At 40.5% G+C, this 22,054-nt stretch overlaps 1 protein-coding gene across 2 annotated transcripts in view; it reads right to left on the bottom strand.

Moving 5' to 3' along the window:
• Nucleotides 1-22,054, bottom strand: part of tshz1 (teashirt zinc finger homeobox 1) — a 141,516-nt gene that overhangs the window by 70,314 nt on the left and 49,148 nt on the right. The window contains exon 1 of one of the 2 annotated variants that reach the window (XM_049603030.1): nucleotides 14,837-14,876. The exons of the other annotated variant lie outside the window; for it this stretch is intronic. The gene's annotated coding sequence lies outside the window, so the exon portion shown is untranslated. Of the gene's footprint in view, nucleotides 1-14,836; nucleotides 14,877-22,054 lie in introns of those variants that run through there. 2 annotated transcript variants of the gene reach the window in all.

The following is a 22,054-nucleotide window of genomic DNA, read 5'->3' as shown; positions in this document are numbered from 1 at the left end:
CTGCAGCCACGACATAAAAAGTTGTTTGGAAAAACGTCATATGAACTCTGTTTTTAGCCTCACTGTAGCCTGTAGCTCTGACTGCTTCTCTGTGCTCCGCGTTCACGTGTGCATGCTTGTGCGCAACCAGAGAAAGCATGAGCTTTGCTCACCCGTGTTTACATCACGTGACACGTGCACTGCAGGGGGAGACAACGGTAACCACAGTAGCTAAAGGACTGGACAAAGCAGCCAGTGGCAGAGTACCAGTGTCGAGCAATGGAAACCTGGTGGTGTAGTTGTTTCAAATGCAAAGCAATGCCAACGGATGAGGAAAGTCTTTGCTGCTCAGACTGGGAATTGGCGATGCCTGCACTTGAGAATCTGGACATCAGTACTGATGAGACTGCTGCTCTTCAGAGATCACTGATCACCCTGAGCGCACGCACATGTGAACGCGGAGCACAGAGAAGCAGTCAGAGCTACAGGCTACAGTGAGGCTAAAAACAGAGTTCATATGACGTTTTTCCAAACAACTTTTTATGTCACGGCTGCAGCACACTTGGATCGCTATGGATGAGCAGTGTGGAGGTACTTTGTGGATTCAATTTTGTGTTCTTGGACGTTAGTCTGGGGCGCCGTCTGCCATTAGGTGTGCTAGCCGCTCCCCCCGCCGATCTCCGCAAGGGATGTGAGGACTCTAAAACTTCACCAGGGCCTCCGTCGGCATATGGGTGAGTAGATAATGACTGAATTTTCATTTTTGGGTGCACTATCCCTTTAAGAATACAACCCCTTGTCTTGACAACTTCTCACTCTGTAAAATGTCAGTACTAAAACTGGCCTTGGGTCTACAACCGCAGCACATCAGTGCCAATAATGCATGGTATAGCTCACTCTTGTGTTATTATTACTTAAATGTTACTGTAATGATATACTTGACAGGAACCCGGCTGTTTTGTTTTTTGTTTTTTTCTATTTTTTTAGATAGAAGGCCAACGGCATCTCATGTGGTCTACAGAGCAGTGGCACAGCTCTCTGCCACATGGTGACATTACTGTCACCTGGCATGTCAGTCCTGTCTATCAGCTGGGTGCCTAAGTGGAGGGGGGACCCAAACGTGTCACTAACAGTCGGGCATTACAGACAGCTAAATGTGCTAATGGCCCAGCTAATGCAGTGGTATTCACCGGTGGGTTGACCACACATGCACGCAATACGTATGCATGAAGTGATCCCTACATTCACTCCCCACTCATTCTGTCATTCAGTCGCAGCTGTGGTACAAGGATATTCACTCAGACATTAACACACAAAATCGAGGAAGAGTTAATGACACAGGGCATGCCCACTCACACACACTGTCAGTCAGATGAACAAATATGCACTTAGACATTAAACAGGTGAGTGAATCTACCATTTTGTTAAAAACTTGTTCACTGTTCATCTTGTTTTTGTTCTAAAAAAATCAAAGAAGAACAGACACGTCTTCACAGGTAAGCTGAAACAATTACACTACATCACAAGCCTTTATGCCCTATTTGGATTCACTGATCTGATTTTTTGTGTGGCTTTAACTGTGGCCAATATCAGAGATCAGGTTTAGGAAAAAAAAAAAAAAAAAAAAAAGTATTTACTTCTTCCTGCTCCTTTTTCGAACATGTATGAACACTTTTTTTTCTCCTTCATTTGTATATGTATGGCATTTCTCTCTTTCTTATTTATTATACATGTTCGAAAATAAATATTCATTCATTCATTCATAAACCGGTCACGGTCCTGAACTGACCCGCACAGGCAAAAGAACAACAACAATAAGATCACAAGCAGCACACTGACGTACAGAGGTGAACATGGAGCACAATGAAGTCAGTGGTTATGGTTTCATTTATGAGTTAATGTGCAGTGAAAGCCAGAGAATTTGTGAGCACGTGATAACAAAGACAAGGATGAACGAAAAAGGCAGCCAGATTTTAATCACGGCTTTTTGTTGAGCAATATCTGCTACTTCTGTACAGAGGTGTGTGTGTGGATGTGAAGTTGGAGCCGCCAGAGGTGGTGGGAACCTGACATGAATGGCTACACATCCAAAAACTCAGGATGTTAAGGGCTACTTTTAACTACATCTGTCAGCGCAGTGACTCCCACCAGCACGAATTGTGATGAAAATCAATCTTGAGAACAGTTACTCAAAATGTGGCCCACGGGCAAATGGCAGCCCTCACAAACAGTTTGTGCAGCCCTGGATGTGACATGAAATGCATGCATTATATTTCAATAGTCCACAGTCCATTTCGCTAATTTTGCTTTCAGTGACTTACATTTAATGCACTATGTCACTGCATAAAAACATGCTTTGTCAGATAAGGAATGACATCTTGTAGAAAGCTACTGGTTGCTTGGCAACTAGTGGTACCGAGAGTGTCGAGGGAGTTATGTTTGGTCATCAATGCTCGTGCTGTTAGCTGAAGTTGGCGATTTTGGTGGACAGTTAGTTTAATGTGGAAGTGAGGTGTGCATTTTATCTGTGCGGCCCTCAATCATTAGCCTGGTGAAACCATCCTGATCTCATGAGCTCATATTCGATTTTGCTCCACAGATCAGTCTGGCCATGCAATCATAAAGGTGCATTCTAGCATCAGTTAAAGCTTACCGGGCCAATCACAACTGTTTATTACTTTGGGGCGGGCACGTCATCAGAATAGAAGGGACAAGGAGCGGAGTGAATGCATTTCGTGAACAACCAACATGGCTACTGATTTTGAAACTGCGATGGTAAATGTGTTGAACAAACTGGAATGTACATTTTCTTTAAAAGCAGAAGAAACAGCTGCACTGGAAAAAAAAAGGATGTGTTTGCCGTCCTTCCTACGGGGTTTGGTAAAAGTTTAATTTACCAACTGGCTCTGTTGATCGGGAAAAAGATGGGACTCAGTGAAAACCCAGCGGCTATTGTTGTTTCTCCGCTAGTTGCTCTCATGGAGGAGCAGGTCAGGGAAACGACCAAGCTGGGAATCACAGCCATGCAACTCGGAGTCCACAGTGAGGAGGAAATCTGCAAAGACGGCAACACTCTTTCCCAAACATCATCACAGCTCATCTCTGCTGCACTTGCTTGCTGGTCTGTTTGCAGTGGCGTTGTGCTAACCTACGGCACACGTTTTGTTTACCCTGATTGGTTTTCCATCTTTCCAATTGCGTGAAGGGGCACTCTGAGTGACAGCCGTTGATACTGCCCCTCGGGAATAAAGGAAATGTACACTCCGTGTCCAGACTCATTTGCATTTTGCGAATTGGGTCTGGCAACGCAAGGCTACTCAATCATTTGGTGGCTTCCTAAATTCGCACTCAATCACCAAAATGTTGAGAACCCCAGATCTAGAATGAACTGAAAGAATTCTGCATGAATTCTGATATGACTGTTCAGAAGAAGGTCGCATTGCAAAAAAGACCTGTATCTGATTTAGGACTACATATGGAAGTGGCCAAAATCAAAATTAAAATGATTAGATTCAATGTGATTTGTGCCACTTACACAGATATGAGTCATATCATATCCCACTTTTGCTACAGTTGATCAACGTCAAAAGTAAAATCCCAAATATTCCATTATCCCAGATTCTCCAGTGTGAGGCTTTGCTGCCTTTCTCTGTTTGATGTGAAATTAAATTGAATATATTTTGGTTTTGTAGTGCTGGTTGGACAAAAATATGAAGACATCACCTTGGGCTATCGGAACTCTGTGATGGGCATGTTTTTCTACGTTCTCACAACTGAACAATAAATTGATTCATTGGATAAATAATTGATGAATTAATCAATAATAACAATAATCATTACTTGCGGCCCTGCTTCACAATTAACCTTCTAAACACATGAAATAAGATCTGAGTGTGAGGATATTGATCTTAGAGCAGTTTTACAGTTTGACTTTATTTTCTCTCTCCCCATACAAAGCTGGTGCAATATGTATGTTTTAACCTTTAACAGAGGTCTACGTAACAAAATCAATATTTTCTGTGTCACATTGTGTTTTGGCATACAGTCAGGAAACCATTGATAGATCGACCTAAATATCTGCTCACCATGATCAAAGTCAGGATTCATAACTGGCATGCAATAAGAGGAAAAAATGCCTCACATGACTAGCACGATTAAAACCTGTCTCACTATAATAGTTACCTCACGCTGTTGCCGTTTTAAATAAAGCCTGTTCTCGGTCAGCTTTCCTGGTTAAGTGAAGATGAAGAGAACCTCCCTGCCAGGTCCTGAAGATCAAGACTTGACATCCGTGTATTTGTAACAAGGCTCTACCTACGGCATCTCTCTGTGGGACACTGTACACTCTTGTGGAAAGACGGTAACATTGATGCAAGGCTTTGAAAGCAGCAATTAGCACTCCTGGTGGTCCACGCTGTTGTGGTTTTTTTTCTCCTTTTACCTTCCCCATTCTCTTCTTTAACTTTCCCTTGGGAATAGCTGTTAAGGGATACAATTAATTTTTTGACACAAAAATGAAAGTGTTAATTCACCTGTGATAATTAGAGCTATTCTTACCGCATGTTGATGAATGTAAAAATGCAGTGTTTATTTATTAATTAATTTCCGCCCCGCCGTCAGAATGAGAGCTCTCATAATTGTGTGATCTCGACTTAAGAAGGAAGTCTCAAAGGAAATAGATTATAGACCTGCCCAGCAGTAATGAAATATTGTCAGAAAATGTTCAGAAAAGTTACAGCATCTTCACTTTGATGTTCCTTTTTTAACACGTCTGAAGACTGTTTGATGGTAAGGCTCGTACTGAAGGAGTATCGTGGATTTCATGGATTCGGTAGAGCATGCTGACGAGATATTTGACTGTGACAGCCTTTACATTTGAGGTTTTCTCACTGAGATCATATTACATATTTAACTATTACAACATTTGGTAAAGTGATCTCAAAATTACACCACAAGCAGTATGAGACTAAGACTGCAAACAAGTATGTGTGGTTACTTATGAAAATACATATTTACACGCATACAGATGTTTTCATTTTCTACGATGTCTTGGCCTCTCGCCCAGGTTACTGTATATCTGTGTGGACATGTCAAATGTCTTAAATTTGTGTATGCCCATTGTTGCTTTGTGGAATGACCATACACACACACACACACACACACACACACACACACACACACACACGCCTACACTACTGATTACTGACACTGATTCTCACGTATTTCTTAAGTTTATGTTAATAAACGCATTGATTAGTTTGAACCTCGTCTTCCCTCCCGTTTTTTGTTGCAGCCTAAGAGCCGGGTTGTAACAGTTTACTTTTGGTTTGCACTGCTTGGTCCAATGACTACTATACACTCAAACTTAGTATTGCTGCACCACCTTACAAACAAATGGAGGCATCTGCGGCACCCACTGTTTTTGCTCAAGCCCGGTCAAACCAGCAGATGGTGGGACACTTTCTAGAGAAGGGTTACTGTCTAAGACGAATGGAAGCAAAACCTGAGCATGTCAAGAGCATCACTCGTATCTTTGAGCGAGCTTCATCATTCTTATATCAAACGGGAATCAGAGGTAATGAGATTTCCAGTAGATGTTTTGAAAAAGGTAATGTTAACCTGTACACTTATTTTTGCGTTCTAGTGTGAACAGATATTTTGTAAAACAAAGGTCAAGTGGACAGAATTAATTCAAACTAAGGTGGAAAATATCTGTTTTAATAAATAAATAAATATCTGTATACATGCAGACAGGGCCTTATCAAACAACAACGAAACCAAAGACAAAGAAAATCAACAATTAAAATCATAAAGTGTTTGGTGTATTATTGCATAAGACTAAAAATGCCAGCAAATATCATGTTAAAGGGAAATTTCGGTTTATTTCAACCTGTCCCCTATTGTCCTAAATTTGTTTCAAGTGACTAGTGACATAAAAATAATAGTTAGCATGTTAGCCGTTAGCCTAGATACAGCCGGGGCGCATAGTAGCGTCAGACCTGTTAAAAGTAAGTGAACGGGCATACTTCAAGTGCAAAGTTAGTCCACTAAACAAGCTTTTTTTCCACAAAGACCGCCTCATATCGTTAGGATAAATGTCAGAGAACATATAGAAAACGACATGTAAACGTGTTGTCTTACCTTACCGGTGTGCTGCCATGTTTGATTACCCCTTTAGCTCTGCTTTCCAAAGCGCGGCCGAAATATCATGAGAACAAGCAGCAACAGCTGGAAGGCAGAACTGGACAGTAGCTTGAAAAGTTCATTCATTTATTTCTTGAAAGATTTATAGAATAATGGCTGACTTTTTGCCAGACTTCAACTTTGTGGAGGAGGAATTTGATTTTCCAGAGTTTGATGGCCGCCCTTATTTATTTGAGCCAGAATACACTGATGAAGAGCTTCATGAAACTGAAGAACGGAGGAGGAGAGAGAGAGAGAGAGGCACAACAGGTAGAGGACGAGAGAGGAGGAATGGCTGCTGCAAGGCTGCGTAGCTCTGAAGATTGGTGGTGTACCTGTGAATGCTGTGCCCCAGTGCCCACAGAAGAGGAATGCCTCTGTTGCAAGGAATGGGACCGGTTGCAGCCTTATTTTCAAGGTCTGAATGTGACCGAGGACGAGACACCTCCGCCTGGAGTACTATCCAGCTGGGCTTTATCTAGAGCCCCGGCTGTATCTAGGCTAACGGCTAACATGCTAACTATTATTTTTACACCTTCTGCCTTGCAATATTAAATCTGATCAAACTATACCCTAAAAACGTGAAAATTTATTTACAAACCTCCTTTTATCAAAGTATCAAAGCACCCTAAAGGAGCTATAATCAATATTTAATGTTAACAATGCATCAATTGACAATGTGAAAGGGATCGCTCATAGTGTTACGCCAACACAGAATCTGCTGCAAACAGCAGACAAGACGCAGTTAGCGACAAGCATGTAACAATAGTGAGGGTAATTGTGGATATTTCCTTCAAGTGTAGGTAGAGATTAAAAACTGAGCTAATAAACAGTTGCTCCATAACTGCTGGATGTGCTAATATGAAGCTGTTTGCTAACAATTTTGCCAAACCAAGTTAAAAGTGCGGCACGGTTGTCTAACTGTTATCACAGTCGCCTCACAGCAAGAGGGTTCCTGGTACAAACCTAGGGTGGGGGGTTCGAACCCTGGAATGAGGAGCACTTCTATGCAGAGTTTGCATGTTCTCCCCGTGTCAGTGTGGGTTTTCTCCAGGTACTCCGGCTTCCTCCCACAGTCCAAAGACATGCAGGTTAACTGGTGACTCTAAATTGTGAATGTGGTCATGAATGGTTGTCTGTCTCTAAGCTTCAGCACTGTGATAGTCTGGCAACCTGTCCAGGGTGTACCCTGGCTCTTGGCCAACGTCAGCTGGCTCCAACCCCCCGTGACCCCCAACAGGATAGGTGGTTACAGAAAATGAATGAATGAATGAACTTAAAAGTGATAAAACATGTTAGGGATGTTAGTATAGCCGATAGTGGCGCGAAGGCATTGCCGTGGAAACACTGTGCCCACCTGCCAGTCTTTCACCAGGTCGCCTTTTGAATAAGCAACTTTATTCTGACCAACAATACCCCTTCAGCATTGTTAGCTATGTTGTTTTCAGTTAGCACGGTTAGCAGCATCAGCACGGCTAGTGGTGCTAACATAAATGCTAAAAGGGGTTTTGCGGCTCCAAATGAATCTGCGCACCACTGGGGTGACCTGGGGGGAGACTGGAGGTAGGGCACAATGTTTCCGCAGCAACATCGTGCTGACACAATGGGTCGGGTCCACCTGTAAGTGGACAGCGCTTTGAAACGGGCGCTAAAGCTCATTGAGTAAATGGAGCACAGGTCTAAAAGGAAAGCACCTCTTGTATTTTGTGTAAGTTTGTGGGTTTTTTTCTTAAAAATTAAGTGGTTAGTTACCTGTAAATTGGTGTTTGGCCATTAAATGCCACATTAACTGAAATTAACATTCCTAATCAATGTTGTATTGCTTGTTTCTGCTGCCCCCACATGGTCCAAAAAAAAAAAAAAAAATCACAGCTATTGCAGGTGTAACACCGAACAATGAGATGAAAGAAACGAGCATGTGTGTGGGCATGAAACAACTCCAGTTGATTAGGTAGTTTGTTACACGTAAAAAATGAATGAATGAATCCTAGAAACGTTGCCTTCTCTGTGGAAGCCCACAGTACATGACCATGCACATCGAGCCAACTAGGGCCATCACATTACCGGTCAAAGCAGTTACCCACTGCTTTGGTGGCATGGTGCAAATGCATATGATCCCAGAATGCCACGCTGCGGCTAAAGCATGCTACACTGAGCCCATGGAGAGAGGACATAAATCTCCTGAACTTATCAGTCTACATCTCCACTTGACATATTCACACAATGAGAACATTCCTGAAATTTGAAGCACTTCCCCGCTTTTCTCTATTTTAAAAGAGAAACAAAGGACAAAACAATAACACTCTGTTAGAAATATCTCTGTGGGAACGACTCAGCCTCTCCAAAGAGTGGTCTTAAAGCACTTTTGACTCAGTCAGCCAACACAATCACTGTCCAGCCAGGCCCGTCCCGCTCCATCTTGCCTGGCAGACACATAAAGGCAGCCATCTTAAATCACGTCTCACGGCGCACATCTAATGACTACTGAGCCCCTGCATATTTCAACATTAATTCATTAGAGGCGGGGATTGGGGGGAGGGCGGAGGAGGGTGGAATCAGCGGCAGCAGGGAGAATCCTCGGCGCACTCTGATTAAGGCCGTTATGTTTTATAGAAGCCATTTTTCAATGCCTCCTCTGACAGCACTTGATGTTATTAAATTGCGGGCTTCAAGGAAAGAGTGAGAGAGGGAGGGAGAGAGTGGGAGGGAAAGGAAGAGAGAGAGGGAGAGAGATCATGGGAGTGAGAAAAGGGGGAAAGACAGATGGAGGCTGGAGAGAGAGAGAAAGAACGATTAACAATAGCGAGGAGACAGGTTGCCAGGTCTCCTTTGGCTGCTGATAAAGTGAACTTCTTGTGATTTGTTTGTGTGTTACCTGTGGTTTCTGGGGTTATCTATATCTCATAGGGAATAGATTAGTGTGTGTGTGTGTGTGTGTGTGTGTGTGTGTGCGCTGTACTGTACATAGAATGCGGCTATTTTCTCTCTGTCAGTTGTGATACAGGGATTGAGTGAAGATAAGCTATAGAGGACACTATTATGTCCACTGAACGACCTTGAATCAGATCTCTCTGGAGTCTGGCTCATACAGTACATTCACAAACTGTACATAAAGTTACACAATGTTTTCTTAGCTTTTATTTCTTTTCTTGTTTGTTGTTTAGCTGTGTGTTTTCCTACTCCCATTGATAACTGACCAAACAGTACAACAGAGAGATGCTGTATATCCAGCACAGAGGAAGAGTAAAAACATTTAACCACTCACAAGATACTCAGTAAATGGTTTTAGATGCTTAGGTGATGGAAAGTAATATACAACAAAGATCCAATCCATAGACAGTTTTGCTTTAGATTCTTCTGTAGGTAAAAAAACAAGCAAACAAACAAACAAAAAGTGGATTACAGACTTTTGGTCAAGAAAAAATGCTGTCAAGCAGGGATGTGAATCATACTGTAAAAGGTTTGAGAAGCTTTTTATGGAAGTTTTGATATTCTTTTCTGCTAAGACAACATGTCACTATTGGAATCCATTATCACATATCCTCATTCAACGGTTCATATGATACATGAATAAGCACCTGACAAATGACGTGACGTACTTAACATAAAGTTATGCACTTAACATATAGTTACAAAGGTTGGGTTTTACTCCTGTCAGCTCGTTGTTCATGTCGTCACAGCCTTCCCAAATATGTGGATTATGCACAAATTACCGCTTCATGATTACGTGGGATATGCAGGAATTTTGATGTGTTTCTTTTCGTAGGAAAACGTACGAACAGTGCACGAGAACAGCCTGCAAAGCTACATGCGTGACATAAGTGAAGAATAACAGTACAGCCTTGAGCGATGACAGTACATTGTGGCCTACAGGACAAATCTGGTCCATGATAGGATGCCATGTGACTGAGCTGACCATTTTCTTATTCACAATGAAAATAAACTGATTCATAATGGATTTTTTTTTTTGTTGTAATTTGAATGTAAATACGTAGGCTAGCCCTGAATGATCTCAAATCCTAGACACGCCCCTGTGTTCACCTGACCTGCAGGGGGTTACTTCAACGGGCTTTGCGTCTTGTCAAAGATGACTGAAGAGTTAGAAAACTTTAGAAATTTAGAAAACAGGCAATTCGTAAATTTTAAATTAATGACTGTTTATTAGTTGCCCCCTGGCCTCCTGTAGTTTTGCAAAAGTGGCCCCCAGAAAAAGCAAGTTGAGTATCCCTGGCCTAAAGTGCAGATATACAACCCGGACACATATATTTACAAATGATGTTCAGGTCACGTTCAACCTATTTGATTTGGTGCTTCAAGGTCTTTTTAGGTAAAATATAGTGTAGAGATAAATAAAAATGATGGATCTGGTGTCTGTGTTGGGCTACGTCTTGTTCATTGATGGAATTTGTTATTTACGTGACAATGCATGAATGCAACGCACAGGCTATTTGGACAGAAATATGCAACCCGAACCGCACTTCAGTACAGCCCTGTCTGAACCCCTGTCTAATAATATTCCAGGTTAGCTGCTCCTTTCACAAGACAATATGGTTACACTATAGAAGATAGGGTTGGCTACCAAACTTTTTTTAAGGGTAAGAACCAAATTTGCCAGTACTTTCAAGTACCTGTTCACATTATATCCATCTGTGCCAAACATCAGTACCGCATCCGAGTGAGAACGATGGGTTTAGACATGAGGCAGAAGTGCTGCAAAGTGCCCTGAAGCCTGGAAGACAGCCATGGAGCTCAAAGGCCAGCAGCAAAGCTCCATGGAATCACTGGCGTCAACTTCAGACAGGAAGAAAAAAGGGCCTCAAACTACCAACAAAACGTACAGCTGTGTACCAGTACTGAATTCCAGGTATTGGCACAACCAGAATCAAATGTAAACGGTAGCAGCTGAGGGCAGCCAAATTTCATATAATGGTAAAAAGGTTATAGATTCACCAAAATCCTGATGAGCTAACTCATGCACACCTTCAAAAGCAACAGGATCATGCTTCTGTGCACACTCAAGATAAAAGGGGACAACTTCTGTGTGATCCCTTTTCACCATGTGCCCTCTCTTTGCTTGAATTAATAGGCAGTGGCAGTTCCTCATCAGCCAGCATCTCCTTCAGTTTCCAAATGGCTGCTCAGTGCCAGGCTTGTCAAGAAATTGAGTCATCACATCCTGACTGCTGCTGCTTTTCTCCCTCTCACACACACACACACACACACACTTACATGAGGCACATGTATGAATGTGTTAGACGAGCATTTATATCAAAATTAAAACAAAACATTCAGGGGTATTATATATGGATGTTTAATATTCTGAAAAGTTGGCCTTTGTGGATATTAATATTTTAGTATCAGTGGCAACCAATCACTTGATGTGCGCACATAAATGAACAGGTACACACAATAAAGCCCAACACAATCAGGCATAACAAAGTGGATATCTTGATAAATTTACGCTCGATAGAATCCAAGTTTGTGTTGCTTCTGCGCACATTAAACCCGCTGGTTATAACTTTTTATTCTACCACTTTACATGATTAAAATCTTTAGGAGTTTAGGTTATAAAGATATCCTGGGGACACTTAAAAAAAAATCCCCCTCCTTTCTATTATTTCATGACACATTCTTAGAGACCGTTTCTCCAGATCCTCATCCAAAATCACTGGCACATCATCTGCATATTTAGATGCCATATATGAACACTGTGGCACTCCCACCTCCCGGACAACGGTATCATTTTTCAGGAGAAGATGGTCTGGTATCTGCTCTCCGTCCGTTTCTGTTATGCATCGCTGAGAATAGCACAGCTAAAATAAGGTATGAGATGAGTGATATGATTGGCTGGGAAATATGTAAACAACCTCTTTCACCTCATTCAACCTTTTTTCAAACAGTGCTCTGTGCGTTCACAAACATCAAGGATGCATGTTTAAATCTTCACTGACCTCGTTCACATAATTTAGTGCTTTGTGCTGTTAAAACAAGCCCAACATTTCTTATCTCTGGTAGTCTGCGTCATATAAACAAGGTATGTGCATACACTGTACTTACAAAGACACACACACACACACACACACACACACACACCACTATGTTACAGTACTATGTCCTTATCCCTGCTTTATCCCTGTCATCTATGACAGTTAAACAATGTATCTGTTTGGGGCCCACCAGCGAGGTGGGGATATAAATGGTTTCATTCCCAAAACACAATGGCTGTAAATAGTAAGGGGAGCTCATGCTCTAATCTTAAAATGAAAGTACACTCCTGCAAAAGGCAGCTCTTGATTGTGCCTCAAGGATCATATTCATGACATTCATGACTCTCACTGTGTGCCTGTTCATTAGGAGCTATCTTCTAGAGGTTAGAAAATGCAACTATGATTTACAAACAAAATGCACAACTTAAACCTGGTTGACTTATTATGGCATTTGTCAAATCATAGCCTAAATAAATTAAATATTGGAACAGGCTGTCCTCATGTTTAATCCTGTATATCTAAACAAACTGTTAAACTTAAACGTGCAATATGTAATTTTCTGCCGCTAGGGGTCTCAAACCAAAACAATAACAGAAGACGGAGTTGGATGACGTCACAAAGTAGCGTGGGATCATGGGAATTGTAGTTTCCGTTTTACCGGCTTGTTTACCTGGACAGCTTCGGTGTCAGAAGGTACAGCAACCGTCAACGCATAATCATGATCCATGACGAGTTAGCTTAGCGTAGCAACAGTAACGTTCATTCTCTGACGTCTCATCCGGTCTTCTTCTTCTTCTTCTCCTTCATTTAATGGCTATGGTAACTGGAGTTACGTCGCCATTGACATGCGACCTAATGACACGGTCCGGAATTTTTATTAATATTTCATATTTATCTGGGTTTGAAAAATTGTTGGAAACATTTCTGATTATCAAAGTACACAACTAAACAAAATATATAATATTGGTTTAGTCGTTTTTAGACATTTTTATGTGGAAAAACTACATATTATACCTTTAAGATTATGTTCAGAATATTCAGGGAATGGACCTCAGGTTGTGTTTTTGGTTGTACAGTAACAAACAAAAGCATGTATGAGCTTCAATCTCCAAATAATTTTACTTTCAAAATGGAACTTGTTTCGTGGATATCTACTTGGAGACTCCATCAAAGTTAGAGCTCCTAAGCCCAGAACAGACCAATCGGCTTAAAGTAAAGTCTGTTGGTGAAGTCTAAATGACTGTAGACGGTGTGTTTGCTTGCTGCGGCAGGTGCTCCGTCCCCACCCAGCCCTCTGTTTCTGTCCTCATGGTGTGCTGGTGTCGAACGGTCGATTGCTGCTGCTGCTGCTTGCTGTCTGTGCTTATGCCCCCACACTCACACACACATTCTCTAATTGTGATGTATCCATTATGAATACAGTCGATGTGATGCTCGTTTTGTTTGTTTTTCATCGTTGCATCACTACTACAAATGCAACTGTAGCCAGTATCTCACTATCACTATCGTCATTTATATTTTAAGCTACAAATTCAGCCACATAATGAGACTGAAAAGCTGGAAATCAGAATGGAACTATAGAGAGTTGCATAGAGATGATACACCATCTCATCTAGTTGCATTGGTGTTGCAAACCTTTGGTCTGAACAGGGCTTTAAAAGAGTACCTAATTTGCAAAATGACCATGTGTATATAAATTACGCACCCCCTGTGTTGCGCTGAATTTGGGGCTGCTTTTAAAGTGTATGATAACATTTGTTAACAAACTTCTCTCACAACTTGTGCAGTATAATCCAAGTCTCATTTATCCAGTCTTATACTATATACAAACACATGCATTATTGCTGAAACATTACAATATAAAACACTTCTGCCTAGGAGTAGCACACCCTGAGTGAGGGTATCTGAGCTCCACCTGAGCAAATTTCAAGCACACTTGCATGCCCGGGCACGATACTCAGCTGCACATTAAGACTGTTTATACTGAAATTATAATGTTTTAGCAAAGATGCATGTGTTTGGGAAGTACTGAGCATGTGATTTGATATATGAGAGTTGGATTATGCTGTATGAGTTGCGTGAGAATTTGCAAACTGATGTTTTGATATAGTTTTGATAGTTCTGATGTTAACACAGTCTCTGTTTACTTAAATTCATGAAGAATGTTTGCCTTATTTTTAATCTGGTCACTGAGGAGGCGTGTGAGAAAAGCAACATTTTCTTCACAAATTCAAGGCAATTAGCGATGAGTAACGGATAGACAAATAGTCATTCTGCTGGTTAAGTATTTCTTTAGAAGAAATTCACAAATACTGGGATTTTTAAGTGAAAATGCCAATAAAAAAAAGACAAAAGGTGATTAAGTCTGAGGTCAAGATACATTTTTTGATGCACCACAGCTTAAAAGATGAATGAAAAGACACATTTATACCTTTTCCTAATCAATTATAAAATAAATCATTAGTATAGCCCTGCCTTGTATTTGGTAATGTATCATTGTCCAATGACATACAGAAAGATTAAAAACTGATCAATAAGATGGGCTGGACGGTGAGGAGGGAGAGAATGAATGAGACCACCTAATGTGAAATCAAAGATTGAATGTTTGTACTATTGAGAAGATAGAGAAGAAGAGAGGGGGAAATAAAAGGCAATACAGAGTGTCAGAGAAAGAAAAAGGCTCTTACAGGCTAAATGACGCCTGATTCCCTGGATATTTGGGCTCTCTCTGGGGAAAATATAGTTGTTGCCTGGCACTGACAATTTGAGAGGCTCCTGGGGGAAACAAAAAAAGACACGAAATAAGGCAGACGAACACACGAGCATCTCTCTGTGGTGCAGACTGACAGACAGTCCATCCACATATCCAAGAAATCATCATGCCAGCACAATCCCATGAATATCTCCATTTGGAGTGTTGCATGCTGGTGGAGAAGACAAATTGTTGCAAACCTGAGTTGGCAATTTAAAATTCTAAAGAATAAAAATGTAACTGAAAGTTTCCCAGATTATGGAAAATTTTAGAAAACCATACAAGAGCCTCTAAAAAGGAGCAGAATAGGCTGGAACAGTTGGAAAGAACAAATCTGAACACATGCAAGCTTTTTACAGGTGGCAATGCCAAAATTTTAACTGGAATTGCCAAAATTTATAAAAGACAGGAATTCAAATGTCCATCTACACTCCTCAGTCTGCCAGGAAGCGGGGTTGGATATCTGCCTGACACAATCCTGTTGGAATTGTCATTTAAAGTAAAAAACAAACAAACAAACAAACCCAATATGTGCAATTTACTATGCCGATTACTTCTGACTTCCAAATTCAAAAACATAATTTAAAACTAAAGATCCCTCCTGCAATGGCTCAACATCTTCATTTTGGAGCGCCAAGTGATGCATTTCCAAGACACATCGGTGGCGATGAGGATCAAAAGAAAGAGCTAAACCAAGTGACATACACAAGCAGCATAATAAAAATTCATTGAATCTACTCCACAGGCCAAAATGGATGGTGGCAGCTAGGTCATATTGCATCTGTGCAGATGGGGTCAGGGGTCATCTAAAGTTGTATGAGAAGACAGTGTGCTTTCATGCATCATGTAGCAGATAAAGATTTTTGGGGCTGAGAGAGAGTGGAGGTTGGGGCGCAGCTCACTGCAAACAGCAACAAGGACCCCGCCTCTCTGGAGCCACCATCTGCACATCTCTATGCGCAGGTTTTCAAATACTGAATGCAGGTGGTGTAGCATTTGCCACATGGACATTTTGCTTTATAGTTAGATATCAGAATTCTGCATACAGCATAAAGTGGCAAAGTTGTGATTTGCAAATATGACCAAACAGACCAGGAAGTCCTGCATTTACAATAACCAACAAATAAATGTGTTGCACATACATCTATATTTCACTTATTGGCAAAAAATTCCCATAAGAAGACAGAAGTCAACAATGCATCAGTCTCTACCCTGTCTTCAGCACTCAGCCCCAAGCCCACTCATTCCTACTCAAGATATAAATCATTTGAATGTGTCACAAATATGTAGAATCATTTTTAAAAAGGCTCAAGAATTTCCTAAACACAGGACTAAATGGTGCAGCTGTTTGGGACTATTTTCAGCTGTAGATAAATACACATTTGTTGCAATGGTGAGTAAGGGTGGTGGAAACAGTTGATTCTTAGATCCAGTGCAATTCTCTCTCAAAAATCTTAAATTCAGAACGCAGCTCTCAACGTTATAATCACCTGTAACAATTCTGTAAAACTGAGCTTAACGTTCCTTAGGCTGAACCAATGGGATGTTGAAATGTAACAGACAAATGTAGGTCATATTCACGATCTAAGCAAGGCTACATCCTGAGTTTTGGTGAGGATGGCTAAGCAACTACAGATGGATACAACCCAACAGGCATCCCTTGACTTAAAAGCTAGCATATGAAAGCACTTGGGTTTACAAGAGATTGACGGGAAGAGGGACCTGGACAACCAAAAACAACCAGTTATAGAATAAAATAAGAACATATCATTTAAAGAAATCAAACATTTTGATGCATTAACATGCACTGATAATCGTATTACAATGGCATCACAGCCCTCTGCATTGGAATTTAATGGAATCAAGAGGTGCCTAGAGATTCCATCTCCTCTTACTAAGTATTTACAGCTGCAGGACAGTGCTTTGGGATTATCTTAAAATTAGTCTGAGCGGGCGGAAGTTCGCTGCAGAGATCGGCCTCTCATTGGGCGGAACGAGCCACCCGCTGAAGTCCCGCCCTACTACCTCCGGTTGTGTAGCAGTTTTCAACCATTTTCAACACGTCCTTTACTAACTTTTGCAGGGTTTGATCTTGCGGGGATGTAGGCATTTTTCTGCCATGGTTCGTGGTAGATGATATTTTTGTGGCCGTGTTACACCAAAACCTGTTTCCCCCCAGCAATATTTTTGCAAGTGTACTGTTGCTGTGGCACCGCCCAGAACGATTGTGATTGGTTGAAAGAAATATAAGCAGCCGGGGCGTTTTTTTTCTCCAATCTTAAAGTGAGAGCCCAGCCAGACCTTTCTTTTCTTGAGAAAGGTCTGGTGAGCGAGACTATCTTAAAATAAACTATAGGGAATAATGTTTGTAGTTGAAGACGGACATGTGAGCCAGTGCAGGGGTGTGGTTCAATGGTGTGTTTTTACAAGTTTTTGGGTAAAAGTGGACATTTCTGGCACAGAAGAATAAGCTATATAAGGCTTTGGCTTCCCAATAGGATTCATTATTTTTATGTATGGATTTTGTTGACAATAAAAAATAAAGAATATTGCCAGCCTTATCCTTCAAATGCACAGGATATGTTGGTAGCTATTACTGCTGCAGCATTAAATTGCCTGTGTTGCATACAGTTTTACTCTGAAACATAATTTGCTATAGCTACAGGAGTTAGTTCTCAGTTAGTGTTAGTTTTTATTCATCAATCGAAAAACATGAAAAATTTTAAGTGACCAAATGATGATGTATTCCTCATTTAACCAGAACCAGTTTGACAGAAAGTAGGTAAGTCACTGTGCTTATCATCAATGCTGTACTACTTACTATTTTGAGAGCTAAATGCATACGTGTGTGTGTGTGTGTGTGTGTGTGTGTGAGACAGAAAGAGAGAGAGAGTAGAAGAAGTGTATGTGAATGGGAAGGGAAGACGTGAGGAAAAAGAGAGCGAGGTAGAACACAGGCATCTGAGCAGCTGTAAAGCCATTCATTTGACTTCTTCACTTTTTATTCAAATAGCCCTGACCTATTTGTTGTTCGATGCCAGCCCTCATTTCATACGATCCACCAACAAGCCGTGAGCGATTATTCCAGCACAAATGGCATGGACTTGACATGGGCCCAAAAGCGTTCATATACCTCTCTGGCCTGAGGCCACAGTTTGTCATAACACAGGGAATTATGTATTATGCCTGCGCCCGGTGATGACATCACAATAGCAGGATGAAATATAAGCTCTGATATGGCTAGCTGATTGTGGAGAGCTGCGAGGGCTTTCATTAAAAACAGCATATCGCTCATAAAAAGATTAGAGCTGGACAGCTGTTTCCTGATAGTACGAGGCTTCTGTAGTGGCTTCATCATAAACAGGCACACCTGAAAAATATAAAATGCTCCCACACTTGTGTGCACTGTGCTGTACTGCTGTGCAGCTTTATGGCTGTAAAACAACAATACAGACGAAGGCCAACACTGAGAAACTTGTATTAGCTCTTATATATTTATGAATACATATCAGTTTATAGCACTAACACACTGATGGAATAGATGACTACACATAATGACAAAGGATACAACCAGTCCTGTCAAAGAAGCAATCTTAGATCATGGCTGCAAGAAAAATCCCATTAATCATAACAAATAATCAGCAGCAAGTAACTAGGTGGTGTACTCAGGTACATTTTCAGGAACAAACATTGCCCTGTTTACTCCACTATATTTCTCTGACAGTTCCTATATCCAAAACATGATCAACACAGTTTTATAGATGAAAACACCCAACAGTATATACAGAGTACTGTATATACAGTAGTAGACTCCAACTGAGACTGGAATTGTCAGGCTAATGGTCTCCAAATATTTGTGTTAATGTTTTTTACATGCACAATAATTCATTAACATTTCTGATAAAGGTCCCTTGAATCTGGTTAGCAAAGAATTGATATGTAAAAAATATCTTCTTATTATTTATTTTAGCTCACTTTATGGTGGACAAACTATTTAAATGACCTCAAACACATCCTTATTTTTCTACTTATTGTCACCTATCGTCCATCCCATATACCTGTGATGACCCCAACCCCCAACCTGCCAAGGGATCAACTACAAGGTGATGCATTACTTCAATAATGATAATGAAATTTTATCATAACTAGAACATCATTATTTTTGTTACAAGTCTGAGCTTGATAAAATAATAGACAAATGAATAAAACTGTAAGTAAATTAGTAAGATAATAATACTAATAACATTTGAAAAAGTAAAACAAATATCAAATGAAATAAAATGAGGAAGAAATAAGTAAAAGATAAAGGGGTGGGGTTTTCAATGATGCCTTCAGAGTCATAAAAACACACATTAAATCATGAAAACATACATTTTCCACACAGGTAAAACCCGTTTCTAGCATGCTACTTTTTTTAAGTTTAAATCATTCATAAGGTGAATTTTAAGGGGCCTCTGGAAGCTTTAAAAAACATATTTTGGTTTAACTTAAGTACATTTTACTAATAATACATCCGTACTTTCTGTACTTCTAATTCAGTTAACTTTAAGTGCAGGACTTTTCCTTGTAATAGAGTATTTTCACATTGTATTATTACTACTTTTACTGAGTGGTTCACTATTCAGGATTGTCAGTTATTGTTTAAATCACCCTTGCCAGCCACAGTAAAAGTAAAAGCCAACCCCAGATTCACTCTAGCTTGGAGTTTTGCCTCGCTATATTTGTGTTTTGCGGTGCTGCGTGTCTTGAATGCCTGCTGCTTAGGGTCTGGCACCTGGTCGCTACCTTTTTATAAAGCCCTGACTTCACCTGAGCGCTGTGGGAGGTACATGCTAATAAACGTCCAAACACAGAATATAAGATGAAAATAAGAAAATACAGGCAGAGGGCAGAGTCTCCGCGGAGAAATACACCGCCACACACTTCTAGTGAGTCATAGGTGATGACTGAGAGGGATTACTTCTGTATGAGTCTATACTCTGCTCGTGAGGAAACTCCTGCGTAGTATATCTTGAAGTAAAGGATCTAGATACTTACTCCACTTCTGAAAATAACAGACATGTGTATGCTGTATATAGAGGTAATGAAGCGAGCATTGGTGCAGAGACAGACTGCCATTGTTTCCAGTTAAATGTGTGCACTTAATCGACTTAGTGTAATTTAACAAATTGGTTTATACTGGTCTTTGCAGTGTATTTGCTTTTTTCAGTACCCACCAATGTGCTCCTCTTTGCCACTACTCACGTCTCTACAACCCCCTCAGTGAGCTGTACATAATGGAACAAATATGTTGTGTGGTAGACAAACAAGAGGAAAACAGTAAGTGCTGATTGTTTAAGAATAAGGGAGGTGTACAGGTGCCATTTCTAATTTGGTGGGAGAGGCCGTAGGAGGACGGCCTTGAAGAGCACAAAGCAGCTGGAATCAGCCTCATAAACTTGCACAACATCAAAGGCTCTTTAGCTCGTTTCATCAAAGGTGTCTTCGTTGCTCGGCTCTCACTGTCTGCGAGCGCACTGTGTGTGTGTCACTCTTGGTATGAGTTTCAGGAAATCTTGGCATGAAAGAAAAAATTTACTCATGCATCCAAGAAAAGTGATATTCCTCTAACACAACACTGTTTACATAAGGAAATGAAAAATGAAAGAAGGCAGTCATACATTCATCCACGCTCCCGTGTTTTATTTTTCCATGGGTAAAGAAAAAAACAAATCTCTGCCTTCGTCAGGGGGAATGTAGTGGAATATGACATTAGAACACCAGTGTGAGCAGTCAGTTCAATCTGTGACAGGTATGTTAGACATTAATGTAAATCAGTTTCTTTCCATATCAAGTTCAGAGCACAATGAGCCATGCTTACAAAAAAGATGTACTGTACAATAGCAGCATCACACACACACTGACTTAGATTAGCTTTGGAGTTGAACGTATGGTTGCTTTATTTAAGTATGAAATCCAGACAACATTTTATATCCTTTTGGATGTTTAAGGGGAAAAGTGTCAGTTGGTGTTGTCACAGTGTGCAACAAACTAAAGAATATGTCTGTGCTCAGTAACAGCAGGGTTAAGTTAAACCTAGTCCACACGTACACGGGTATTTTTGAAAATGAGGGTTTTCCCTCCTTTGTTGACAAAAAAATCCCATCCACCCAGGTGTGATTTTAAAAGCTCTGTCCAAATGAAAATGCAAAAACACAACTAAAGGGCAAGGGCATGTCAAACCAACAGGAGGGGATATACCCTTAACCCTAAAGCCATGTTGGCCAATCACGTAAAGAAGAAGAAGACAAAGAAGACAATGAAGAAAAAGCAGAAGAAAAAGATGAAGATATTGGTTAATCAGAAACCTGGGGGGAGAAAAAGCTATTACAGGTATCTGGAGAAGTGGCCTCCATGGCGCATTCACCTCTGTTCCTCAGTATAGTATAGTTCAGTATAGTTCCTCATATGTTTATTTCTGCTGAAAAATTAAGCATTGGGGATTGACTTGTTTCAGGAGCCAGCCTCAAGTGGCCATTCAAGGAACTGCAGTTTTTGTCACTTCTGCGTTAGTTTCATTTTTCAGCCCTGGAAGTTGCCGTTTGGGGAGGATGAGATTATTACAGCCTGAGTAGAGACGGATCTGAAGATATCAACCAAATCATATTGATCTTGGTGTCAATAATGGGTCAAGAGCCAGCAAAATATTGTTAAATCTGACAACCACATCTCGGATGTTTGCTCAAGTTGTTTTTTCAGGTGGGATTAGGAATGGGGAGACTGTCCCAGAAGTTTGCAAGTGTGTAGAAATTGTTTGTAGTTGTGGGAAAAGATTATCTAAATGAAACTTCTATACAACCTGTCATCTTGATTCTAATTTCTGATACCTGAATTAGCATTACTGGATTTGTAAAGATTTAAAAAAAAACCAAGAGATTTAAAAAAACAACAACATAATGACCAAAAGTTGATTTAAAAGTCATGAACTGTCATCTAGTAAAACATTTTGAGATTGCGTTGACTAAAAGTAGACTAATGAGCATTTTCGTCTCAACACTAAGACTAAATCTAAAATTGCTGCCAAAATTAACACTGATGTATGAAGATGATGATGAAGATGATGAACATAAAGGCTAAATGAATAAAGTCGGAAAAAATAGCAATGGAGTGTCAT

Source organism: Epinephelus fuscoguttatus, linkage group LG17 (assembly GCF_011397635.1).
Source record: "Epinephelus fuscoguttatus linkage group LG17, E.fuscoguttatus.final_Chr_v1".
NCBI classification, from domain to species: domain Eukaryota; kingdom Metazoa; phylum Chordata; class Actinopteri; order Perciformes; family Serranidae; genus Epinephelus; species Epinephelus fuscoguttatus.
This window is presented reverse-complemented; position numbering and strand designations above follow the sequence as displayed.